Source organism: Alligator mississippiensis, chromosome 1 (assembly GCF_030867095.1).
Source record: "Alligator mississippiensis isolate rAllMis1 chromosome 1, rAllMis1, whole genome shotgun sequence".
In the NCBI taxonomy this organism is placed as follows: domain Eukaryota; kingdom Metazoa; phylum Chordata; order Crocodylia; family Alligatoridae; genus Alligator; species Alligator mississippiensis.
The window spans coordinates 52,013,910-52,035,952 of NC_081824.1; the positions used below are offsets into that span (position 1 = coordinate 52,013,910).

The 22,043-nt window shown below is 42.7% G+C and overlaps 1 long non-coding RNA gene across 6 annotated transcripts in view; it reads left to right on the forward strand.

The window, feature by feature from the left end:
• LOC109285533 (hypothetical protein) overlaps positions 1–22,043 on the forward strand; it is a 246,556-nt gene that overhangs the window by 23,217 nt on the left and 201,296 nt on the right. For 4 of the 6 annotated variants that reach the window (XR_009463387.1, XR_009463392.1, XR_009463390.1 and 1 more), the window contains exon 3: positions 6,000–6,096. The exons of the other annotated variants lie outside the window; for them this stretch is intronic. This is a non-coding gene — a long non-coding RNA (hypothetical protein). The remainder of the gene's footprint in view (positions 1–5,999; positions 6,097–22,043) is intronic. 6 annotated transcript variants of the gene reach the window in all.

A 22,043-nucleotide genomic window follows, 5' to 3' on the forward strand; every position in this document is an offset into this window, starting at 1 on the left:
ATCTGAATACTGGGAGAGATGTGAGATGAGCTCTTGGGCATGGGTCATTGTTTTATCTATGCACAGAAGAAGCTGACCTAATTAATGAAATACTTGAATGGGGAAGTGGAATAGAACACAGGTTTTTCTGTTTGCTAATGATGCTCAGCTTTCTCCTCAAGTGGCTGTATGAGCAGCACTCATCTGAGAGACTTGCAAGGAGAAACAAAGCAGCAGAAGAGAGGAAAAACAACTATTCAAGGCACCTGAAGCAATCAGACAGAGCTGATTCTTAAATGGTCAAATTTGAGAATCAATGCATTAGTCATAAATTTGAACTAACATTTCTATTACTCCCTAGTGTCTCTTGTCTCAGGAAACCACCATCTTGCAAATTTTGATAGAGTTAGCAAGGGCCCAGAGATTGATGTTAAAAAACTTTGTCATTACATGACATGAAACAGTTAAAGAAGGATCTGGGTTTTGAGTACAGAGGCCTTGGCCTTTGTAGCTCTGTGGCAAACAGGCTAGAAAATTCAGACCTAAATTGGGAAACGTATTGATTAGGATCAAATGTAGAAGAAGAATCCAAATATAATCATAAAGCATTTTGAGACTGAAACTGGACAAAACAAATTCATCAAAACTTATCAAAGCTTCTTTTTCGGGTGAAGGAAGATGCCTTTGGATATTTTTATCTCATCTCTTGAGTTCTGTAGTTAGTGCTGATTTAACATAACAGACAAGCACAGAGAGGGTAAGATACAAATGTAAATGATGAGGAAAATATGGCTTTTTGCTAAAGTTCTCAAAACTTGAGATGCCTGATCAGTGACAGACACTGGCTTAGCCGGTCAGTTGCTGGTCTAGACTTTGATTTACTTTATTGGCTTGGGGTGTCACCAGAATGGTCTTGGCAGAACCATCTCTTTCACCAGTCATTTTTAGGTGGGGCAGAGATGGGCAGATGGTCTCCTTTATTGTTTTGGTGCTCACTAGTTCAGTGGGAATGGCCACTGTTCACTGTTGTCTTGGGGTCTGATAGCTGCTGATGAGCTTTAGGGTTTACAAATAAAGGGCTGCCTCTGGAGCAAAGCAGAGAGAGGTTAGATTTTCCTGAGGGAATCCCCCAAAATTTCATAATTTTATTTCCTAATTTCTTTTTCTTAAGGTCTCCCAAAAATGTGACAGAAAGCCACTCATTTTCACTTTAGAAAGAAACATGGGTCATTTTAACCTGTTTCAATTTTGGTTCATTATTTTCTGATGCAAAAATCCTTCTGCTTATGGATCATAACCTCAAAATAGTCCTTGAGTCATAACCATAACTCTTTTCTCTTTGTAAAAGTCTAGTCTTTCTGACTTATGAATATTACTATAACTAATTACAGGTTAGCACATTATGAACTTTCATATACTTTCTAACAATTAAACTCACCATCAGGATAGGCCTGATAAAATTAAATTGTTACAGTAGCTGTGTGTGTATCAGGGAAACTTGGTTAAACCTGCCTGCACAACAAGATGACAAAAACTTTAGCGGCAACAAATTCTCCTAAAATCTAGCTGAAAGAAGGGTTAAGTACCCATTGTGACAGATCTGTGGAGTTTAGGTTGATGCAGAATATCCAAAAACAGGTGTAAATCATGAGCAAGTTTCAAGCTCTCCTCCCTGCTCCCTACAAAATATAAATATATTTCAACAGTAAAGCAATATTTTTGTATTTTTTTAGCAACTGATCTATGGGCCAAATGTTTGTAAAGATGATCAGCTTTGACTGAAATAATCCATTATGAATAAGTTTAACTTTCCCTGTTGCAATCATAGTAACATTAGCTTTAACAAGTCCTGTTATAATTGTGAGCAATGGTCCCCCAAAGCAGAATGGAATTACTGTATGACATCTTAGAATATACCATGTAATAACTCAGAGGAAAATGCATGTCATCATAACTCACTACTTAACATTTTCCTGGTGCTTTTGCACTGTGCAGAGAGAGAGAAATTCTTATTCTTCTTTATCAGTAGAGGTAAAGGAATTCTATAATAAGTAAGAAGAGATAAAATATCAATAATTTAACAGCTATCTTCCTAAAACTGAAATTTAGAGATTAGCACAATTTTATGAAAACAATAAATTGAAGGTTATTCACAAGGTAACACTTTTAAAATCTGCTTTGTCAGTCAAAATTGGCCATAGTCAATAAGTGTCATAAGAATATATATCTTTGTATGCATATAGCACATATATTAATCAGTAGAGACAAAGTAAAATACTCTAATAAGTTACTGTAATAAGATGTAATAAATACTGTAGGGAGAGATAAAATATCAATAATTTAGCAGCTATATTTGTCAAATACTTAATTATTATGAAAGTTAAAGATAAGAACAACTTAATGAAAACAATAAACTGAAGCTTATTCACAGAGTAAGAGTCTCCTAATCTGCATTGTCAGTCAAAATTAGCTAGATTCATTCACCTTCAAATGAAAAAATATTATGACTAAATCTGACGGCATAGGAGTGAAAAATACTTTTTTGGTGCTCAGACAACACAGTGATGGACACCAAACAAAGCCCTAAATTAGACAGATGAATGTGCAACCTTAAATTGCATTTTGTAGAACTGTCAGAACCATTGTATTGTGCTTCTGTTTCTCCAAAGCAAGACTAAATTATAATGTACCTCAAGTTTATAAGAACAAAACTTTAATGGTGGTTAAACCTGCCTGCCATAGTGGCTGATGAGAAGATCAGAGGGAGCATATTTTCCTGTACCCATTGTACAGCTGAAAACAGGGTGAAGTATCCATTGTAGCAGATGTGTGGAGCCTCAGTTAATAGAGAATATTCAATATATCTGATTCATGAGCAAGTGTCAACCTGTCCCCTCACCCTAGAAAATATAAGTAGCTTGCAATAGCCAACCATATTTTATGCCTCTGGCTGCCAAACAGAAAACATAATAGTAACTTTAAGGAAGTGATGCTATAAACTCACATTGTTAGTTAGAACTCTTGATAATATCACTAATGTGGAAACAAAGCAAATGATTAGAACTTGGCTATTTTCTAGGCCTTGTCTACATTGGGATTTCAGCTACTGTTTTATCAACAGCAGCCCAAACCTCTGGTATATGCAGAATTTACACATACAGTTTACTCTAAAGCTGCATGCAAGAATTATACTTAGAAGATTAGGTCAAAAATGATTGCCTGATCTGAGTCAGTGATTCCTCCTTTGAATTGTCCTCTTTGCAGAACAGCACAGATGTTCTCGAGTTCTGACCTAGAATCATGCGGTTTACTTTAAATCATGTGATTCTAGATTGAATGCTGGTTTTACGCCTGATCTAAGTAAGGGGGGGGATGTGAGGAACAGGATTGGGGGCGGGTGGAGTCTGCAGATGTTGATCTGTATTAGTACTAGCTTGAGTTTACAGCTTAAGGCTAAAAACCTTCTCTGTCACCCCCCTGCAGACCTGTGACTTGTCATGAGAGGGCTGGTGAGCAGGTGCCTGTCTAGGAGCTACAGCTGTGAGTTGACAGTACAGGGCTGGTGAGCCCGGACAGGCTGTAGGTGGGGGTGTATGAGAAATGAATTGTGGGGGTGAGTAGCTGAGAGACAGAGTGTTAATGGGATGGGGGTGGGTAATGAAATGGGAGGTAGAAAGGAAATGGGGTGGGGGAAGGTGGTGAAATGAAGGAAGTCAGCCACTGAAGGATATAATAAAAAGAAGTGGGGGAAAAAAAAAGATTTTGAAAAGGAATAAAGAGGAAGTAAATTTAAGGATGGTCTCATGTTTTAGTAAATTGGTATTTGGTCATGCTTCCCTGGGGTGGCTGAGACTTGGGAAGTGAGGGAAGGTGTTTTGTGGGAAGCTACATCCCCTACTCTGGGAAGCAAGTTCAAACTAATGGGTCCTGATCCAACCCCCTACCTTGTTCCTCCCCTACTCCACCTACACCCCACTCCTGGACCCATCCGTGGCCTACAACCTGGTTAACTGGCATGCGTTCTGCAGGCTGTTTGCATTGGGTTGCACCCCTGGGGGTGGAAGGTCATACCCCCGGGGGTGTTACCACACCAACTGTCCATCAGATGGTGCTTAGGGATCCCTTAAGCATAATCAATCCAGGGTGAACACAGAATATGTTACACAGTTCACTTAACTAAAATCTAACTTGATTAATACATCAAATGTTATCTTAATAGCACACACACACACACACATATATATATATATATATAAAGAAAAACACTTAGCCCAATGATCTCACCCAATCCCAGATGTTACTCACCACAGGGTTTGATGGCCAGTCAGCAATCCTGAAAATAGAGGGTGGTCATCTTTTGGCTGGTACAATCCAGACAGATGTTGTTTGCTGGATAGAGAATGACACATACCTAATTTTCTTGCTGCCCCCTTTTATACTTTTCTTCAACTTCACTCCTCTGATGACTCTGTTTCCAGGTACCATTGATTGGTTTCCTTTCAGTTAGCATACTGTTCATATTTTATCCTGTCAGCATATTCCTTTGTTTCAACAGACTCATCGCATGCACACCTCTTCATTTGATCTTTTACCGGTGTCTTAATTTGGGCATTGTCTACTGGTTCTCTCTTATCACCTTTCATTAACATATCCAATCCTTTCATCCCTCTGATTCAGTTGGTTAGTGCCAAGTTCAGTTAATCTGAGCTGGTAACAAGACCTACATTTTACATGCATATGTTGATTACACTGGAACAGAAGCTGCCTGTAAAAGCGAGCTCAAGGGTAGCTGATAATGCAAATACCAAAAAGCAGAAACAGAAAAAATTAGAAAGTTCAAACAATACTGTGATTCACCACTAAAGCAGGTAGAACTAAAGATAAATGTAACAGGGATAGGAGGAGGAGTTGGCTTGGTGCCAGAGTTGCCTCCTGGGCAGCAGAGTTCAGAGGGTGGAAAGTTTGTCCACACAAAACAGGAGGGTGGAGGAGGGGAGACTGGAGGGTGGAGGACTGCAACTTGGGCAGTTTATCTGTGCAAAGTGGCAACACATTAATAGAACATGAGCTGGGTAACAGGCATCAGAGATTAACCTGTCCTGGCATAACTTTAAGCTGCGGACAGTGTGCTTAAACCTGGTTTTAGGTGTTAATGTTGGGACAATCTAGGGGTTAAGAGCTTCAGGAGCTGCTAAAATTAATGTGTAAAAATCTTTGATTTCTGTACGCAGCTTAAATGACAATCCCTTGAGGAATCCCTTGAGGTATTAATTAAACAAAGAAATAAATTAATTAAAAAAACTCCTTAGCTCTAAGGACTTATTTGTGTCTGTAATACAGCTTCAAAGGGGAAAAAGGGATTCACATGTATTTTAATATGGTTCAGATGGAGAATTCTCGAGACCTTACTACTATATCAAATGTCAGTAAGAATATTGTCAGTTTTGTGGGCAAAGCATGTTTCTTGTAAACTATCTTCAGGTAGATGATGTGGCCACCCATACATAAATTCAACCAACTATACAAATTGGCCATTCAATAGCAATTTTGGCATAGGTCTTTCAGTGCTGTAGTACTCCAGCAAACAACAGATTACATGGATGTTTATATGGTTAATTTTATTTTTGGAGACCACTTGGTAAAACCATACCTGTAGGTGTCACTGCCAATAAACAGATTGTAACAAATCTATGGATTTGACCACAGTAAAATCTAAGGACATTTATCTGGGCTTACCTGAATATTTATTTTCTTCAAGTGATAAGGTCTGTAGCTCTGTTCCATTCTACAAATTGAAAGTTTGACCAGACTGAAGTGGAGAGGAAAGTGGGTGTTGAAAGTTTTGGGATCATTAAGGAAAATTATCTCCTTGGCTTGCAGCAGCAGAGACAGTTATATTTTTTCAATGTCTTTAATAAATACAATATGTGCAGTGGGAAAAGTGGATTGAATTATAATGGTTATGAAAGCTATTTTAGTTTTTAGGAATTTGAGGACATGGTATATTTCTCTCCTGCCAGTGACTGATGATCCTGATGCTGCTCCCAAGCATGCAAGTGGAAATCATTATTGTAACAGATCTATAGACCTTATTATTTGAAGAAAGGAACATTTCAGGTAAGCTTGGACATGTTTTCCTATTTTGTTTACTTTGGTTAAACAGCAAAATCACCAGTAATATTTATGCTTTTCATTTTGAAAAGGCAACTTCTTGAAAAAAAAAAAAAGTTGTAAATCAATTGTAAAAACAGACACACATGCATATCTTGGCATCCCTACTCTTGGTGGGGTTAGTAGAGATTTATACCAGTGATTAAAACACTGATCTAGAACTCCTCCTTATTAGAGGCTTCCTTGATGAAATTATTCCAGGCTGAATCCACAAAACTATTAAGTGTCATCATGGCTAGAGTAACCATAATTATTTTAGGGAAATCCATAATTATTTTAGGGGTGTGCGCTTGTGCATGCACACACACACACACTGTCTCCCCCCTCCCCCCCTTCTCTCTTTCCACCCTATGGCTCCCAGAAGTGGGACTAGGCAGGAGAGTGCAGAACACAGAGCTCTAACTCATGGGATCTTTGCCAATCCCACCGATCCAGGATTTTACTTAAATTTTATCCAGTGGCTGGGATGCTGAGACAACCTATGAAATATAAAACCTGTCCCGGCTAATCCAGGACATATAGTCACCCTAATCATGGCATAAAGAGGAGGAGGATTTGCAATGTATGTAAAAGAGCTGAATGATTGCTCAGGGTATGAAACTGGAGATAGGTCCATTGAAAATCCCTGGGTTTAGGTTAGAGTGGATAGCAACAAGGGTGATGTTGTGGTGGATGAATGCTATAGACCACCAGACCAGGAGGATGAGGGAGATGAGGCTTTCTTCAGACAACTAGTAGAAGTTTTCAGATCTCAGGCCCTAGTTCTCATGGGAGACTTTTCTCTGCTAGGAGGGCAATACAGCAGTGTACAGAAAGCTTTTGGAGAGTGATGGAGACAACATCCTGGTGCAAGTGTTGGAGAGGCCAACTAGGGGCTGTGCTCTTCTTGACCTATTGGTCACAAATAGGGAAGAATTGATGGCGGATGTAGAAGTGAATAGCAAGTTGGGCAGCAGTGACCATGAGATGATTGAGTTCAGGATGTTTGTCCATCCTGGCAAAAGGAAGAAAGGAGAGCAGCAGAGTATGGACCCTAGTCTTTAGAAATGCAGACTTTGATTCCCTCAGGGAACTGATAGGCAGGTTCCCCTGGGAAGCTAGTCTGAGGGGGATAGGAGTCCAGCAGAGCTGTTTGTATTTGAAAGAAATGTTACTGAGGATGCAGGAACAAACCATCCTGATGTGCAGGAAGAGTAGCAAATGTGGCAAACAACCAGGATGGCTTAGCAGAGAACTCTTTGGTGAGCTTAAACACAAAAAGAAAGCTTACAAGAAGTGGAAGCTTGGACAAACAACTTGGGAGGAGTATAAAAGCATTGCTTGGGCATGCAGGGATGAAGTCAGGAAGGCCAAAGTGCAACTGAAGTTGCAGCTAGCAAAAGATGTGAAGGATAACAAGAAGGGTTTCTAGAAGTATGTTAGCAGCAAGAGGAAAGACAGGGAAAGTGTTGGGTCCCTTACTGAATGGGTGAGGCAACCTAGTGACAGTTGATGAGGAAAAGGTTGAAGTACTCAATGCTCTTTTCATGTTGGTCTTCACAGGCCAGGTCAGCTCCCAGACTACTGCACCTGGCAGCACAGTTTGTAGAGGAGGTGAGCAGCCCACAGTGGTGAAAGATCAAGTTAGGGACTATTTAGAAAAGCTGGATGTCTACAAGTCCATGGGGCAGGATGCAATTCATCTGAGGGAACTGAGGGAGTTGGCTGATGTGATTGCAGAGCCACTGGCCATTATCTTTGAAAACTCATGACGATTGGGGGAGGTCCCAGGTGATTGGAAAAGGGCAAATATAGTGTCCATCTTTAAGAAAGAGAAGAAGGAGGATCTGGGGAACTACAGACCAGTCATCCTCACCTCAGTCCCTGGAGAAATCATGGAGCAGGTCTTCAAGGAATTTATTTCTAAGCACTTGGAAAAGAATAAGGTGATTAAGAACAGTCAACATGAATTCACCAACTACAAGTCATGCCTGACCAACCTGATTGCCTTCCATGATGAGACGACTGGCTCTGTGGATGTAGGGCAAGCAGTGATGTGATATACCTTGACTTTAGCAAGGCTTTTGATACCATCTCTCACAGCATTCTTGCAAGCAAGCTGAGGAAGTATGGCTTGGATGAATGGACTGTAAAGTGGATAGAAAGCTGGGCTCAGTAGGTAGTGATCAATGGCTTAATGTCTAGCTGGCAACTGGTATGAAATGAAGTGCCCCAGAGGTTGGTCCTGGGGCCAGTTTTATTCAATATCTTTATTAACAATCTGGAAGATGGGATGGAATGTGCCCTTGGCAAGTTCATGGATGATACCAAGCTAGGGGATGTAGTAGATCTACTGGAAGATAGGGCAGGGGTTCAGACTGACCTAGACGAATTGGAGGATTGGGCCAAAAGAAATCTCATGAGGTTCAACAAGGACAAGTGTAAAGTACTGCACTTAGGTTGAAAAAATCCCATGCACCAATACAGGCTGGATGGTGACTGGCAGGGTGGCAGGTCTGGAGAAAAGGACTTGCGGTTTACAGTGGACAGTAAGATGGATGTGAGTCAGATGTGTGCTCTTGTTGCCAAGAAGGCTAACATCATGCTGGGCTGCATTAGTAGGAGTGTTGCCAGCAGATCCAGGGGAATAATTATTCCACTCTATTCTACACTAGTGAGGTTACATCTGGAGTATTGTGACCAGTTTTGGGCCCCCCCACTATAGAGAGGATGTGGACAAGTTGGAGAGAATCCAGGGGACAGCACTGAAAATGGTTAGGGTGCTGGGGCACATGACTTATGAGGAGAGTCTGAGGGAACTGGGTTTATTTAGTCTGCAGAAGAGGAGACCTAGAGGGGATTTGATAGCAGCCTTTAACTACCTGAAGGGTGGTTACAAACAGGATGGAGCTAGACTGTTCCCAGTTGTGACAGATGACAGAACAAGGACCAGTAGTCTCAAGTTGCAGCAAGAGAGGTTTAATTTGGATATTAGGAAAAAGTTTCTCACTAGGTGGTGGAATCTCCATTCTTGGAGGTTTTTAAGGCTGGGCTTGACAAAACCCTGGCTGGAATGATCTAGTTAGGGGTGGTCCTTTGAGCAGGGGGTTGGACTAGATGACCTATATGGACTAGATGATTCTATATGTTACAGTGTATGTCTATGTGGCACAAGGCAACAATGTGAAAATAGCTGAGCTAGCTCTGCATACCCTAGCATACTCTCACTCTGGAACCACAAACAGTGTTGTTGCGTTAGTGCAGTGCAATGCTCAGGCTATGACGCCTTGCTTCTCAAGAGAGCTAATTAACCCATATGCAGTGCTGCACTGACATAGTTGTTACTCTAGAGTACTTGGAGAATGAGCACAAGTGTCTCTGAATGATGCTTCCTTGTATTATGTAGGTATACTTTGTAATTTTCTCCTCTACACATGCAGGTAAAGGGGTGATGGGATCTAACACAAGATCTACACAATTGTGACTCCTGCCACGCTAAATGTACATGGTAGGAAGTATGGTTGTGTGATCAGACTTTTGATCCCATCACACCTCTTTGCTGGTGGAGGGGGTGTCCGGTCCTGGGCTTTCCCAATACTGGCAAGAAGCAAGTTCCCATGGCTGGGAGACCCTCAGCTGATGGGGCTCCCAGCTGATGGAGCACCCCACAAACTCCCAAGTTTGGGAGATAATGGTAGCTGAGATTTCCCCCAGCTGATAGGGTATAGCATGCCCTCAGCCACAGAGGCAGACACTACTCCACATGCAAATTAAAGCTGGATAGCAACCAGCTACAGAGTTAGTATGCATTTTCAAGGTCTAATTTAATAGCTTGTTGGACCTTTTATGGTATGTTAAGTACTTTGCATGTGTAGCTGGTCTCAGTTAATTGCACAATTAAGCAGTCAATTGTGCAACACCTATACAGTAATGTGTAGAGTGGGCCTGTATAATGGCAGAGCAAGATCTCTGGTGCCCAAGTCTTAAACTTTCAGACATTGTATTCAAAGTATCTACTTTGTTGCTGTAGATTTTGCAGGAGAGGCAGCTCTATTCTTAGCTCCCACTCTAGCCCAGCTGAGAGTAGTCCCTGTGTCATGCTGCATATGGGAATTGGCCACATCTTCAAAGAGATGCTCCTGATTCATGAGTGAGGGACTGAGTGGGGCAGTGCAGGGTAGATGTGGGGGTCAAAGACAAGGAGCAGGTATTAGAATCCACCGTTAGCAAGAGGATCCTCTCCTTGACAGCTCATGATTAACAGGAGGGTTTTGGTTATCAGTGCCTAAAATATTTCCTGAAATGCTAGAAGTAACTAGTGGTACTTTTCCAATGTTACCACGTTACTTATTGGCAGATAGACAAAAATAACATTGAGTTGGATGTAGGGCCTCACTTCACTCAGCTAATACTAAACTCTATACTGTTTCCTTTTTTTTTGGCAATTGAATTACCTCATTCAAAGGTCAGTTAGGCCTTTCACTTTAAAATGGAAATTTAATTTTCCAGAAACAAATCGGTGCTTTCTTACTCTATAATGCAGTGTGGAACTGCTTATACAAAGGACTTATGCAATAAAATCAAAGTGTTGGGTGAACTAACTTTTGAATGTAATGCTAAGTGATCTGAACTTTTCTCAAGGATAAAATAGCTCATTTAACAGTTAGGGTGCATCAGAGAGCCCATTAATTTTTCCATAAGAAACTGATAAATGGATCTAATCCTCCTCCTTTTAGAAATACAATGTCCCATGTGCAAGATGTTGGCAGTGGAAAATGTTTCCCATTTGCAGTATGCTACTCTAAGAGTAAACAATTTTAGATCTGTACATTATGCCAGTGTGTAAGCCATTTGGCTGTTCTAATCAAATAACTGAGCTCTGACTTTAAAAGTCATAATTAAGATTTGACCCAGGAAGGCAATGGTAGTAAGCATGCCATTGCAAATCAATGAGACCTCAGTGGAGAAGTGTATTAGCTTCTGTTTGGCACACATGCTTGTAATTTTTGAAGCATGACCAGTAACCTATTTGTCATGAAAAGAGAATAACCTTCAAGGTGGCTTTCCAGAAGAGGACAAAAGCAGCGCAGGAAATTTGAACTTTCACTGCCTCTCTTTACCTCTGTCCTGTAGATAGAGAGAATTTCACATCCATGTCTGACAGGCAACACAGTTAATAAAAGCTCTATGTTTGTGAATTTCAAACATATTAGATCCTTTAAAACACTTAACAAGAGCTATAGAAGAATTGTGAAACAGTATGTCAAATTCAAAAAAATAAATTTTTGAATGGGGTAAAAAATAAGCAGATGTTTGCATTGTTCAAGTTAGCTTAAGGAACCCCATGGCAGTAAAAAGATGTAAAAAGAAGAAAAAAATGCTTCCAAAAGATAAATGGGGAAAATAGAAACTGCTTACCAACTAACAAATTTGTAATTTATACTTTGTTTGAAGTGATAAAATGATAAAAAACAAACTGCAGTTTTCCTTTATTGTATAAAAGGATAGATAATACCTGGCACTCAGGTAGCACTTTTCATTGGTAGATCTCAAAGTGCCTTACAAAAGAGGTCATGACAACCTCAAATGTATTTAGAATGTATTAATGTGTGACAAAAATACTGTGAAGTTTGCCACATTCAAATTCTATGAACTGGTGATTGAAAGGAATCTTTAAAGGCAGATACCCATGAGACTTTCCAGTGAAAAAAATGGTGCTGCAGTTATAAGAAACACAGACAAAATAGTCAAAGGAAAGAAAATATTTTAATATTGTTTATTGCTTGTTGCACTAAATGTTTTACAAGGAAGCCTAATTTACCTGCTAACTACATATGGTAACAGAAATACAGGAAGTTTAAATAATTTATATCAATAGAAGCAAGTGTTCTGTACACATCTAGATAAAATGAAGATGAGCATTGGACAAATACAATTTTATCCTGAAGAAAATCTATCCGTTGAAGGGATCATTTAATTTTTGGTGTCCAGATTTAGGATACTCAGAAGAAAAAAATATTAGCCATACCTATGGTGAGGGATGGTAATTGTAACAGTGGGTGTTAAATGTTGGAAGTCAGAAATCCTGTATGTTTATAGATAGTAGTCTACAGCAGGACGTCTTCCTGTCTAAAGGGAAAATCACATAAATTATAAAGTCAACTTAGATGCCTTATATAATATGAGAAATTATGGAATATGGCTTTCTCCTTGAACAAATATTACTACTTTCTTTCTTAAGCTAATTTGTCTCTTGTAAATATGATTTTGAGTGACACTGGACAAAGAAACAATGATTTTTTCTTTCTTTTTCTAATTTGAAGAAAATTTTGTTTTTCTTGACCCATCCTCTTGCATCCAGACTTCCTTGTCTTGCAGCAGTTACCATGCTGGCCATTCATTTGTCACTTTCTGATTCAAACTTCTCTATATTTTCTTCAGTGCTGCCTTGTACAAACACTGTTTGTGTTTATATGCATATTTATTTCTTAATGTTTTTAAAATATTAATAAGCTTGTATATAGTTAAGTTATATAGTGTCCTGGTTTGGCTCCCTATAGGGGAAGGAGGGAAGCTGCATGCAGCCAGCAGTTTTCCCCCCAGAGCGCACCTGCCCTGCCAACATCTCCATTCAATTGGAGAAAGGGGTACACAACAAAGTAGACCTGGTTTACACTTCTAATACAGTACTGTCCTGCTGAGGTCAATTGGATTTTGCAGGACACAGGTGTCCATGTCAATTGAACTGGTCCTAATGTAGATGTGGGAAAAATATGGTTTGTGGGCTGGATTTGCCCTGTTAAGCCATTTTATCTGGCCCACAGGGCCCCTAAAAAAAATTAGAAAATTAATATTTATCTGTCCCTGGTTCTTGTCAAATATGACAGGAGCCAGGGGCAGTAGGACCCAGGGGAATTCCCTGCAGGTTCCTGCAACAGCAGGGCCCACCTGTCCCCACCTCTCCCAGTTGAAAGCCCTTGCCTAGCAGGGGCTTCTGGCCTGGGACCACGTGGCTCCTCCTGGATGCATCGGCACAGGAAACTCAGGTAAGAAGTGGGAGGAGGGGAGGACCGCAGGTATCGCCCCATTCCTTGGGGCCAGGCCAACTCAGCTTCTCTCCTTCAGGGCTGCACCAGCAGGGAGAGGGGGGAGCTAGCCCAGCTCCATAGAGCCCCTCCAGCCAGGACCCTGTGCTCCTGCTGCCCTGCTCTGGGCCTTGCTGTTACTGGCCCTGAGACACGAGGGTGGGTGCCATGCTCCGGCTGGCTCCCATGCCCACTCATTCCCAGTTCCCCTCCAGCCCCGTGGTACAGTGGGGGCCAGGGGCTACACACAGCCCTGACCCCCTGCTCACCAGCAGGGAACAAGCTGGTGCTGAGCATGGGGAAAAGCAGCCCCTCTTCCACACTGTGGCTGGTGCCCCATGCTGCAGCCACTCACAGCCCATATGGGGCTGTCCTGAGCAGGCACAGGCAGCCCCACATGGGCTGCAAGTGGCTGCAGCACAAGGCACTGGCCATGGGGCGGGGGAGGGGGTGCTTTTCCCTATGCTCAGCACCAGCTTGTAACCCACCGCTGCTGCTAGCCTGGGCTCCAGGCTCACTTGCTGGGGCTGTGCGCAGTGGCAGCATCTGCCTAGCACAGAGGAAAGTGGCCCCCCCTGCTTGCCATGCTGGGCAGTGTTTGTTGCTGCTGCCTGCCTGGAGCTAGCACCGTGGTAGGCTGTGGTATGGCTGCTACCACTGTCTCTGTGCTGCCTAGCATGCAAGCTCTGGGTGAGCAGGAGCAGCAAACACTGCCCAGCATGGCAAGCGGGGGGGCTGCTTTCCTCCACGCCGAGCAGCTGTTGCTGCTGTGGCGCAGCTCCAACAGGTGAGCCCAGAACTGGTGCGGGGCCCAGGCTGGCAGTGGCAGAGGGTTACAAGCTGGTGCTGAGTGCAGGGAAAGGGGCCCCGCCAGCCCCCTGCACTGCAGCCGCTTGCAGCCCATATGGAGCTGCCTATCCCTGCACAGGACAGCCCCATGTGGGCTGTGAGTGCAGCAGGGAGTGCTAGCCGTGGGGTGGGGGAGAGGCTGCTTTTCCTCCATGCTCAGCACCAATTCATTCCTGGCTGGTGAGCGGGGGGTTGGGGCTGCCCCCTGCCTGTACCACAGGGCTAGGGGGGCATTGGGAGTGAGCAGGTGTGGAAGCCAGCAGGAGCACGGGGCCCACACCTGTGTCCCAGGGCCAGCACTGGTGGGACCCAGAGCAGGGCAGCAGGAGCACGGGGTCCCAGCCAGCAGGGGCTCTATGGAGCCGGGCCAGCTCCTCCCTCTCCCTGCTGCTGCAGCCCAGCCCAGCTCCACAGACCCCTGCCAGCCTGCACCCTGCTCTGGGCTCCACTGGCACTGGCCCTGGGACGTTAGTCCCAAGACATTGGGACATTGGTCCCAAGATGGTGACCAGGGGGTGGGCCACCTGTCAACGGGCAGTGCAACCCATGCGGCCCTTGACAGCTTGCCAAAACTGGGTCAGCAGCCCTCCACCCGAAATAATTGCCTGCCCCTGTCCTAATGTCAGGGGTTTATTTTCTATATTAGAATGTAATACCCTGCTATTGCAACTTGATGCACTATAAATATTTGAATAGTTTATTCAAGTAATTTATCCATGTATATAGGTGAACTATGAGAATTTGCAAAGCTTTTTAGCTAGACAAGTTCGCAACTGAAATTCTCTCCCAGGATGACAGTTGGATAACATCCATTGAAAAATTATAGCCATAAGAACATGAGTATGGAAAAACTTATGCTCCTTAAGTGTAGGACAGGGTGAAATTGTCTAACTGTGAAACTCTTCTGAAAGAAGGAGGAATACTGGTAGTATAAGCTAGCATAGAATGAACTATATGTGAGTGCACTAACATCAGGAAGAGAGAAAAACTCTTTCTTCCTTCTCTTTCCTTGTCTGAGAAGGAAAGTAATTATTTATGCAACTTCTGAGAATCTCTTGCATTAACGTTTGTACCAGAGAGGATGGACCAGAGTCACAGCTGGTGAAAAATGATCAAACCCATTCACTGATTTCACTCCCCTAGTAACTGAATCTCAGTATCTAGTGTGAGACCATAATCTAGAGGCATGAGCAGGCATTAAACTTAGATTGGCCTAACTAGGGTTAGGTTGATTGAAGTGCCAAACTACATATGTTCAGGGGGTTTACATCAGGAAAAAAATGTTTGGCCTGATTTAAATGGGGACTGATGCAGAGGAAGTAGTAGGGTTGGAATGTTGTACTATTGTAACTGGGGTGAGCCAAGAAATATGTAAAAAGCAAGGTATCTTTTATTGAACCAACTGTATAATTGGAAGAGCTATTAGGCAAGCTTTCGGGCACAAAGTGCCCTTCCACAAGTCACAAAAGAAGTCAAGTCAGTTCCAAGGTTGCTGCGGCTGTTGGGGAACATTAGATGCTGCAATAACCCTCCTCCACTCCACATGAGGTTAGTTGACTTACTTTGCATCACTAGTGATTCTTTGGGCAAAGTGACCTGGTGGTGCCCATCTCTTCTCCAGGTATGAATGGCCACTGGTTCGCAGGGAGCTCATCTGTCCTTTGACAGGTCTTATTTGTAGTCCTGCTGGGTGTCCATACACCCTCCTCACCCAGACTAGCCCAGGTGGGGGCTTCAGTTTAGTCACTGGCAAGCCAACCATGGAACGGGTTTACATAGTACCAAATAGCAGACCAAGAGAGGCCTTCCTACAAAGGAAGTAGAAAGGTGTAAAATAATCCCTCAGCTGAGGTGATTTATTTCCTGATTTATCTTGTCTGTAACTTGAAGATTTGAATTTGACAAGGCTCAGTTCTAGGTTCTTTGGGAGCCAGGAGAGGGTGAGGGGGAAAACATGTATGTTTTATTTACCATGCTTTTCCATTCCCCTGCCTGACACCAGGAACCATTCAGTAGGAGTCAAAGGTGGAGGGAGAAAATATTATTTGCTGGGACTGAGTAAAACTTAAACTTGCCTGCTAGGGAATTGACTTCACATCCAGCTGTTTGACACCACCCAGCAGGTAAATGTGTGGACAGGAAGAGGCATGGAGGAGGGAAGGGGGTGCGGGTGCAGATCAAGGCCCTACAGTGAGGGAGGGAGTGGGGCAGGGGCAGGGCCTGGGGTGAACAGGGCCCCAGGGCTGGTGCGGGTTGTGAGAGAGTCACTGCCTGGGCAGCTTGTCCAGAGGTGCAGAGGGGCTCCTACCTCTGTGCGCACCCCCAACGCAGGCATGGGGAGGACACAGCCCCCAGCTCTGTGTGCTGGGCTTCGCCGAGGCAGCTGCTGCTGTGGACTGGGCTCTGCACCCCACATAAAATTATTTTATTAAACTCCATACCAAAAATGAAAGGCTACTTTGGTCTTTGAAGATGGAATGCCAAAATAAAGTTTATGTCTATGCCTACCTCTAATTCCTAGGCAGAAGAAGGGACCACATTATATGGCAATTGAGGCACTCTGGTAGCAGTATCGCTGAAAGATGAAACTTCCAAAAATTGAAGAAACGTGAGAAACTGTTTTAAAAAAAAAAAAACCTAAAAATAGATGGGGAGGGTTACAGTGGGAAAACCAGGATTAATTATAAATGTACATAGTATGGAGTATGTTTCATGGTATCTATTATTGGAAAAACTTTATAATTAGAAGATGTGTTAGATAAGATTCTGGGCACCAAATGCCTTTCTTTAGGTCTGGGAATGAAGCGGGTACAGCTTAAACTAAACACCAGTTAAAACTATTATTTTTGTTTAATCCCATTATGTTAATGCATTGATAACAAAAAGAGAAGTAGATAGTAAATTTGTGGATCAAACAAAAGTTATAAGGAGTTATCTACAGAGCAGGTAAGAACACTTGTTATAGGCAAACCAAATTATATAAAAGAATCAGACCATTCAAAAGGGCAGAGGGCTTTTATCACCTGGGTAACACAGAAAGGTTAGAAAAGAGAGTCAGGAAGTTAAAATGAGTCATAAAACGATTGTCCATATTAAGACTATGATTTTTGCTGTCCTGTAAAGCTAAGCATTTTTGTTCCCAGGCCCATTTTCTGAAGATACGGTATAATTATCTTTTGAGAACAAGTAGTGTGAGGTCAGAGATGGAGTGATTTTTCTGTTAAAAGTTTTCCTCCACTGTTGATAGGATGTTTTTGCCCTTTATATTTTTTCTGGGAGTGTTAATTCTGCATTGGAGTTTCACTCATATAGCTTGCCTGAGGGCATGTGCTGTATTGGATGGGGTGTATCACATGTTGTGATAGGTTTGTGTAGGATATCTGGATTTTCATAGTTTCATAGTAGCTAGGGTCAGGAGGGACCTGAACAGATCATATAGCCTGACCCCCTGCCATAGGAAGGAATGAATGCTGGGTTCACAAGACCCCAGACAGGTTGTCATCCAACCTCCTCTCGAATTTGCCAAAGGTAGGGGTGAGGACCACTTTTCTGGGAAGTTGGTTCCAGATTTTGGCCACCTTAACTGTAAAATATTGCCTTCTGATCTCTAACCTAAACCTATTCTCCATCAGTTTATAACCATTGTTCCTCATCACCCCAGGTGGTTCTGGGGAGAAAAGGGCTCTGCCTATTTGCTGTTGATCTCCCTTGATGAGCCTGCAGGCAGCCACTAGGTCTCCCCTCAACCTCCTCTTGCTGAGGCTGAACAGGTTCAGGTCCTTCAGTCTCTCTTCGTAGGGCCTGTCCTGCTGCCCTCCCACCAAGCTGGTGGCCCTCCTCTGAACCCTCTCCAGGCTGGCCACATCCCTTTTGAAGTGTGGCGCCCAGTACTGGATGCAATACTCCAACTGTGGCCTGGCCAAAGTCACATAGAAGGGGACTATTACCTCTCTGGACCAGCTTGAGATGCACCTTTGGATGCATGACAAGGTATGGCTGGCCTTGCTGGTTGCGGTCTGGCATTGGCAGCTCATGTTCATCGTGGAGTCAGTAATGACTCCAAGATCCCTTTCCGCCTCTGTGCTTTTAAGAAGGGAACTCACCAGCCTGAATGTATGCTGTGGATTCCTTCTCCCAAGGTGCAGCACCCTGCATTTGTCTACGTTGAACCCCATCCTATTCTCATCTGTCCACTTTTGTAGTCTGTCTAAATCTAGTTGCAGCCTCTCTCTCCCTTCAAGTGTGTCCACCTTGCCCCACATCTTGGCGTCATCAGCAACTTTGGACAGCGTGCTTTCTACCCCCTCATCTTGGATTTCCAGGTACCAAATGTTGAGCCTGCACTATAAATATGCAGCATGAGGAAGGTTTTTTTGTTCCCGGTGTGCACCTTGCCACGTCTCAAGCTGTTTTGAGATGCAGGAAGAAGCAAACATGGGCTTGCCTGGATGTGCCCACTGAGGGTAAAATGGTTTTATACTCTCTGAAGGTATGGTGTTACCCACTAAGACTTGCTGCCATATACTATAGCTTATACTGTTGCCCTGTGGGGTCAGGCCAACTCTCAGGATCTCAATATTGACAGAAGGGTTAGACAGGAGGGTGAGACAGATACAAACATTGCACATATACAAACACACAAATCAAGTGGGTGCATATACACACACACACTACCAACTCAGGCACATACACATCCAAACTAGCCTAGGCACATGCATACCTATTGCCAATTCAAGCACATATATTGTACACCCCATAAGGTAGACAAAAACCAATTGTCCATACCCGCACACTCAGTACAATTCATATATCATGCACACAATGACATACACACACACACACACACACAACCCAACTACACATAGGTAAAATCCTAACTTGGATGTTACGTTATGTATGTGTGTGCTGAGGGTACCTGGGATACTTGGGGGAAGGTTAAGATGAGAGAGAGAGAGAGAGAAAGTTAAAGTGTAGGGAGTGAAAGTTGCCAGAACCGGGGTTAGAACCAGTGGACTAGAGAAGCTGGCTGAGGAACTGAGGCTTGGGGTTACTTAAGGTAGACTGGGGCTGGAAACTGAGGAGATATGGGGGGGGGGGGGAAGGGGGACAGATAAGTGGTACCAAGGAGGAGATAGCCAGGAAACAGACAAAAACCCAACTCAGGGTTTCAAAATAACAGGTTTATTAAACAGACAACACACTACACAGCCCCACGAAGTTATTGGTACACACGCACACACACGCACACAAACGCATGCATGCACGCAGCAGGAGAAAGAGACTCAGTGGAAGGGTTGCAATCCAGGTAGGGAAGAGAAGCAGAGTCCAAGTCCTTGGATGAAGAGGGGGTGTGGGAGTGATAGCTACCTATCCAAGCTGGAAAGGGGTCCTTGTTCAGCAGGTGTTGTCTGGAGGGGGGTCGCCGGCAGGCCTTCTGGGTGGATAGGTGGTGTGGCATGGTGCTGGTTCAGATGGAGAAGTTGTCCCAAGGAGTAAGTCTTCACTACCCGTTTTTATGGGGCAGACTACCTCTGATCTCCTATGGGGAGGGCCTGTCCAGGCAATGTCAGTCCTGTCCCAGAGGGCTTCAGGTGTTCTTACTGAGCAAGTGCAGCCTGGCACAATGGTGGGTTGCCTCATCTTTTGTTTCTTGAATGCTGAGGGTGGTTCCAAAGGCTGGGTCATTGGTCCAGGTATTGGTATTGGTGGTTTGGTCATTCAGAGGGAGCTATTTTTAGACCTACTGCCATTGTCTCCCAAGCACCTGCATTCATCTCCATTCATTCAGGAACCAAGTTACATAGGTGGGGTAGTATGAGTCAGGTTACACAACCGGGCATGGGGATAAGATGGAGGCTTGACATTACAAGATAGAAACTTGAGGTGACTTATGCTAACTTACATATATAGGCCTAAAACAGTAATCACACAATATAAAAGCAGTAAAAAAAATCAATAAAAACATAATAATTATCACTTATAAAACAGTGGATATCTATATCAAAAGTGCAGGGCAATATTTTGCAAAGAGGGGAGAGAAAAATAAAACTTACTACCTAAAATAAAATGTTAAAGCTTATCCTACATCTTAGCTTACTTATACTTATCTATAGGGAATAGAGAGGGAGAGAAAAAGTCAGAAATGGTTGGGGAAGGGAATGCATTTTAAAATAAATAAAAAAAGAAAAACTGGGGGTTTTGCTACAATATTAACTAACATTTGTCAAAAAACTCTCCTACTTTTTAGCAGAATATATCACTTAAAAGTCTGTGGTATTTCATGGCCTCTGAATGTAACAGAAATTATTGACAGTAATGAGGACACAGAAGCAAACAGAATTGTTAGCGCTGGAATAATTTGTATGGTTTCATTCTAAAGATGTATACCTTAGCTTTCTGCACAGTAGTCTCTCTAGCTCAGTCCTGTATCATTTGCAAATATACTTGACAGCTGATTAACTGTTAGTTTCCTACAAAAAAAAATGAAAATCCATGTGACAATAAACAAACCCATTTAAGGGTTCTGGTCTCTAGTCTGGAATCATTAAAACCCAGGTTATTTTCTACCCTGTTACAGTGATTATAGCTGATCATTCAGTGAACTAAAACAACTGTGAACATCTGTTTCAAAACAGCATATAAAAGCCATGAATGTATTTTTATAAGACTCCAAAGGTTAATTCAAACCTATTATCAGAGTTGCTGTCAGTTTGTATTTAACAGAGGGTTTTCTGGCTTCTTTTCTTATTTTCATGCTTGTCAGTTAATTGCCTCCACATGCTAAAAATTCCTTTGCACACATGCCCAAACTAATGAGAGCAACTATAACTTGCTAATCTTGTTTTATTAGTAAATCCTGGACGTTGTATATTTTGTTATTCCTAGCAGTAAAAATCAAGGCTTAAGAGATTCCAAGTTGGACTTAAATTTAAATATACTCTTTGGGCAAGCATCAAAAGCCAGTGGGCCATGGGGTCAATAATTGGCTGGGATATTGATATTTGTTCTGTTCCCAGATCCTGGGTTCTGTTCCTTGTTCAGTCACTGACCTGTTGAATGACCTGGGGTAAGTCACTTCACATCTCTGAGCAATTTTTCATGACCTGATTTGCAAAGGACATGGGGAGAAAGTACCAATACTGGTGAGAAGTAGCACCATCCTAAGAAATTTTCAATTGGAACTCATGGTGAAATCTGCACTAGGATATCTTGGAACATTTGAAGCAAATGTCACCATTGCATATCTTGTTTACTAGATACTACATAGATGCAGCTCTTTTTAAAAATGTTTATCTTATTTTAACACTTATGCAAAAGTCTGATTTCCTTGTTATATAAATAGCTACTTGTACAGACCTACAAATTTAAGGAATAGTTGTGGAGTTTTTTCTTGTTTTAAATTGCAGCAGTGAAAAAGTTGTCAGGGACAAGACTGGGATGTAGGTAATCAGAACTTGACCCTGTGGCAGTGATTCTCAGCTAGGGCACTCAGCAATATTAGTGCTGTTAGATGTACAAATACCTACACATGATTCACAAGATAAATCTAGAGATTTCATATAGGAATCCATAGTGTCAAAAACATTCTGACCTGTTGTGTCTTTCTTGCAACAAAAGAATTGCTCTATTATTTTTCCATAGTCAAAAAATGGATGAAAACTAAGAGGTAGAATTTTCTGAGGGATGCAGTGAGTCTAAAAAGTTGAGAAGAGCTGCCTTAGGGGATCACAACACAGGGGATAATGAAAAAGCAAGGGTCCAGATTAGAGACATGAGTCAGGGAATCAGAAGGAAGTAAGTCAAGAGGATGAGGTCTTTAAGGGACCAGGACATGGGTGGTCACTCTGGGTAGAATGACAGACCAAAGTGGTGAGGAGAGAGGAGGACAGGGGTCAGCAACAGGTCCAGGGATCCAGACTGGCATTACTTGTCAGGGAAGTGGGCAGTTGCCACAAACCAGGAGCTGGCTGTCAGAGGATA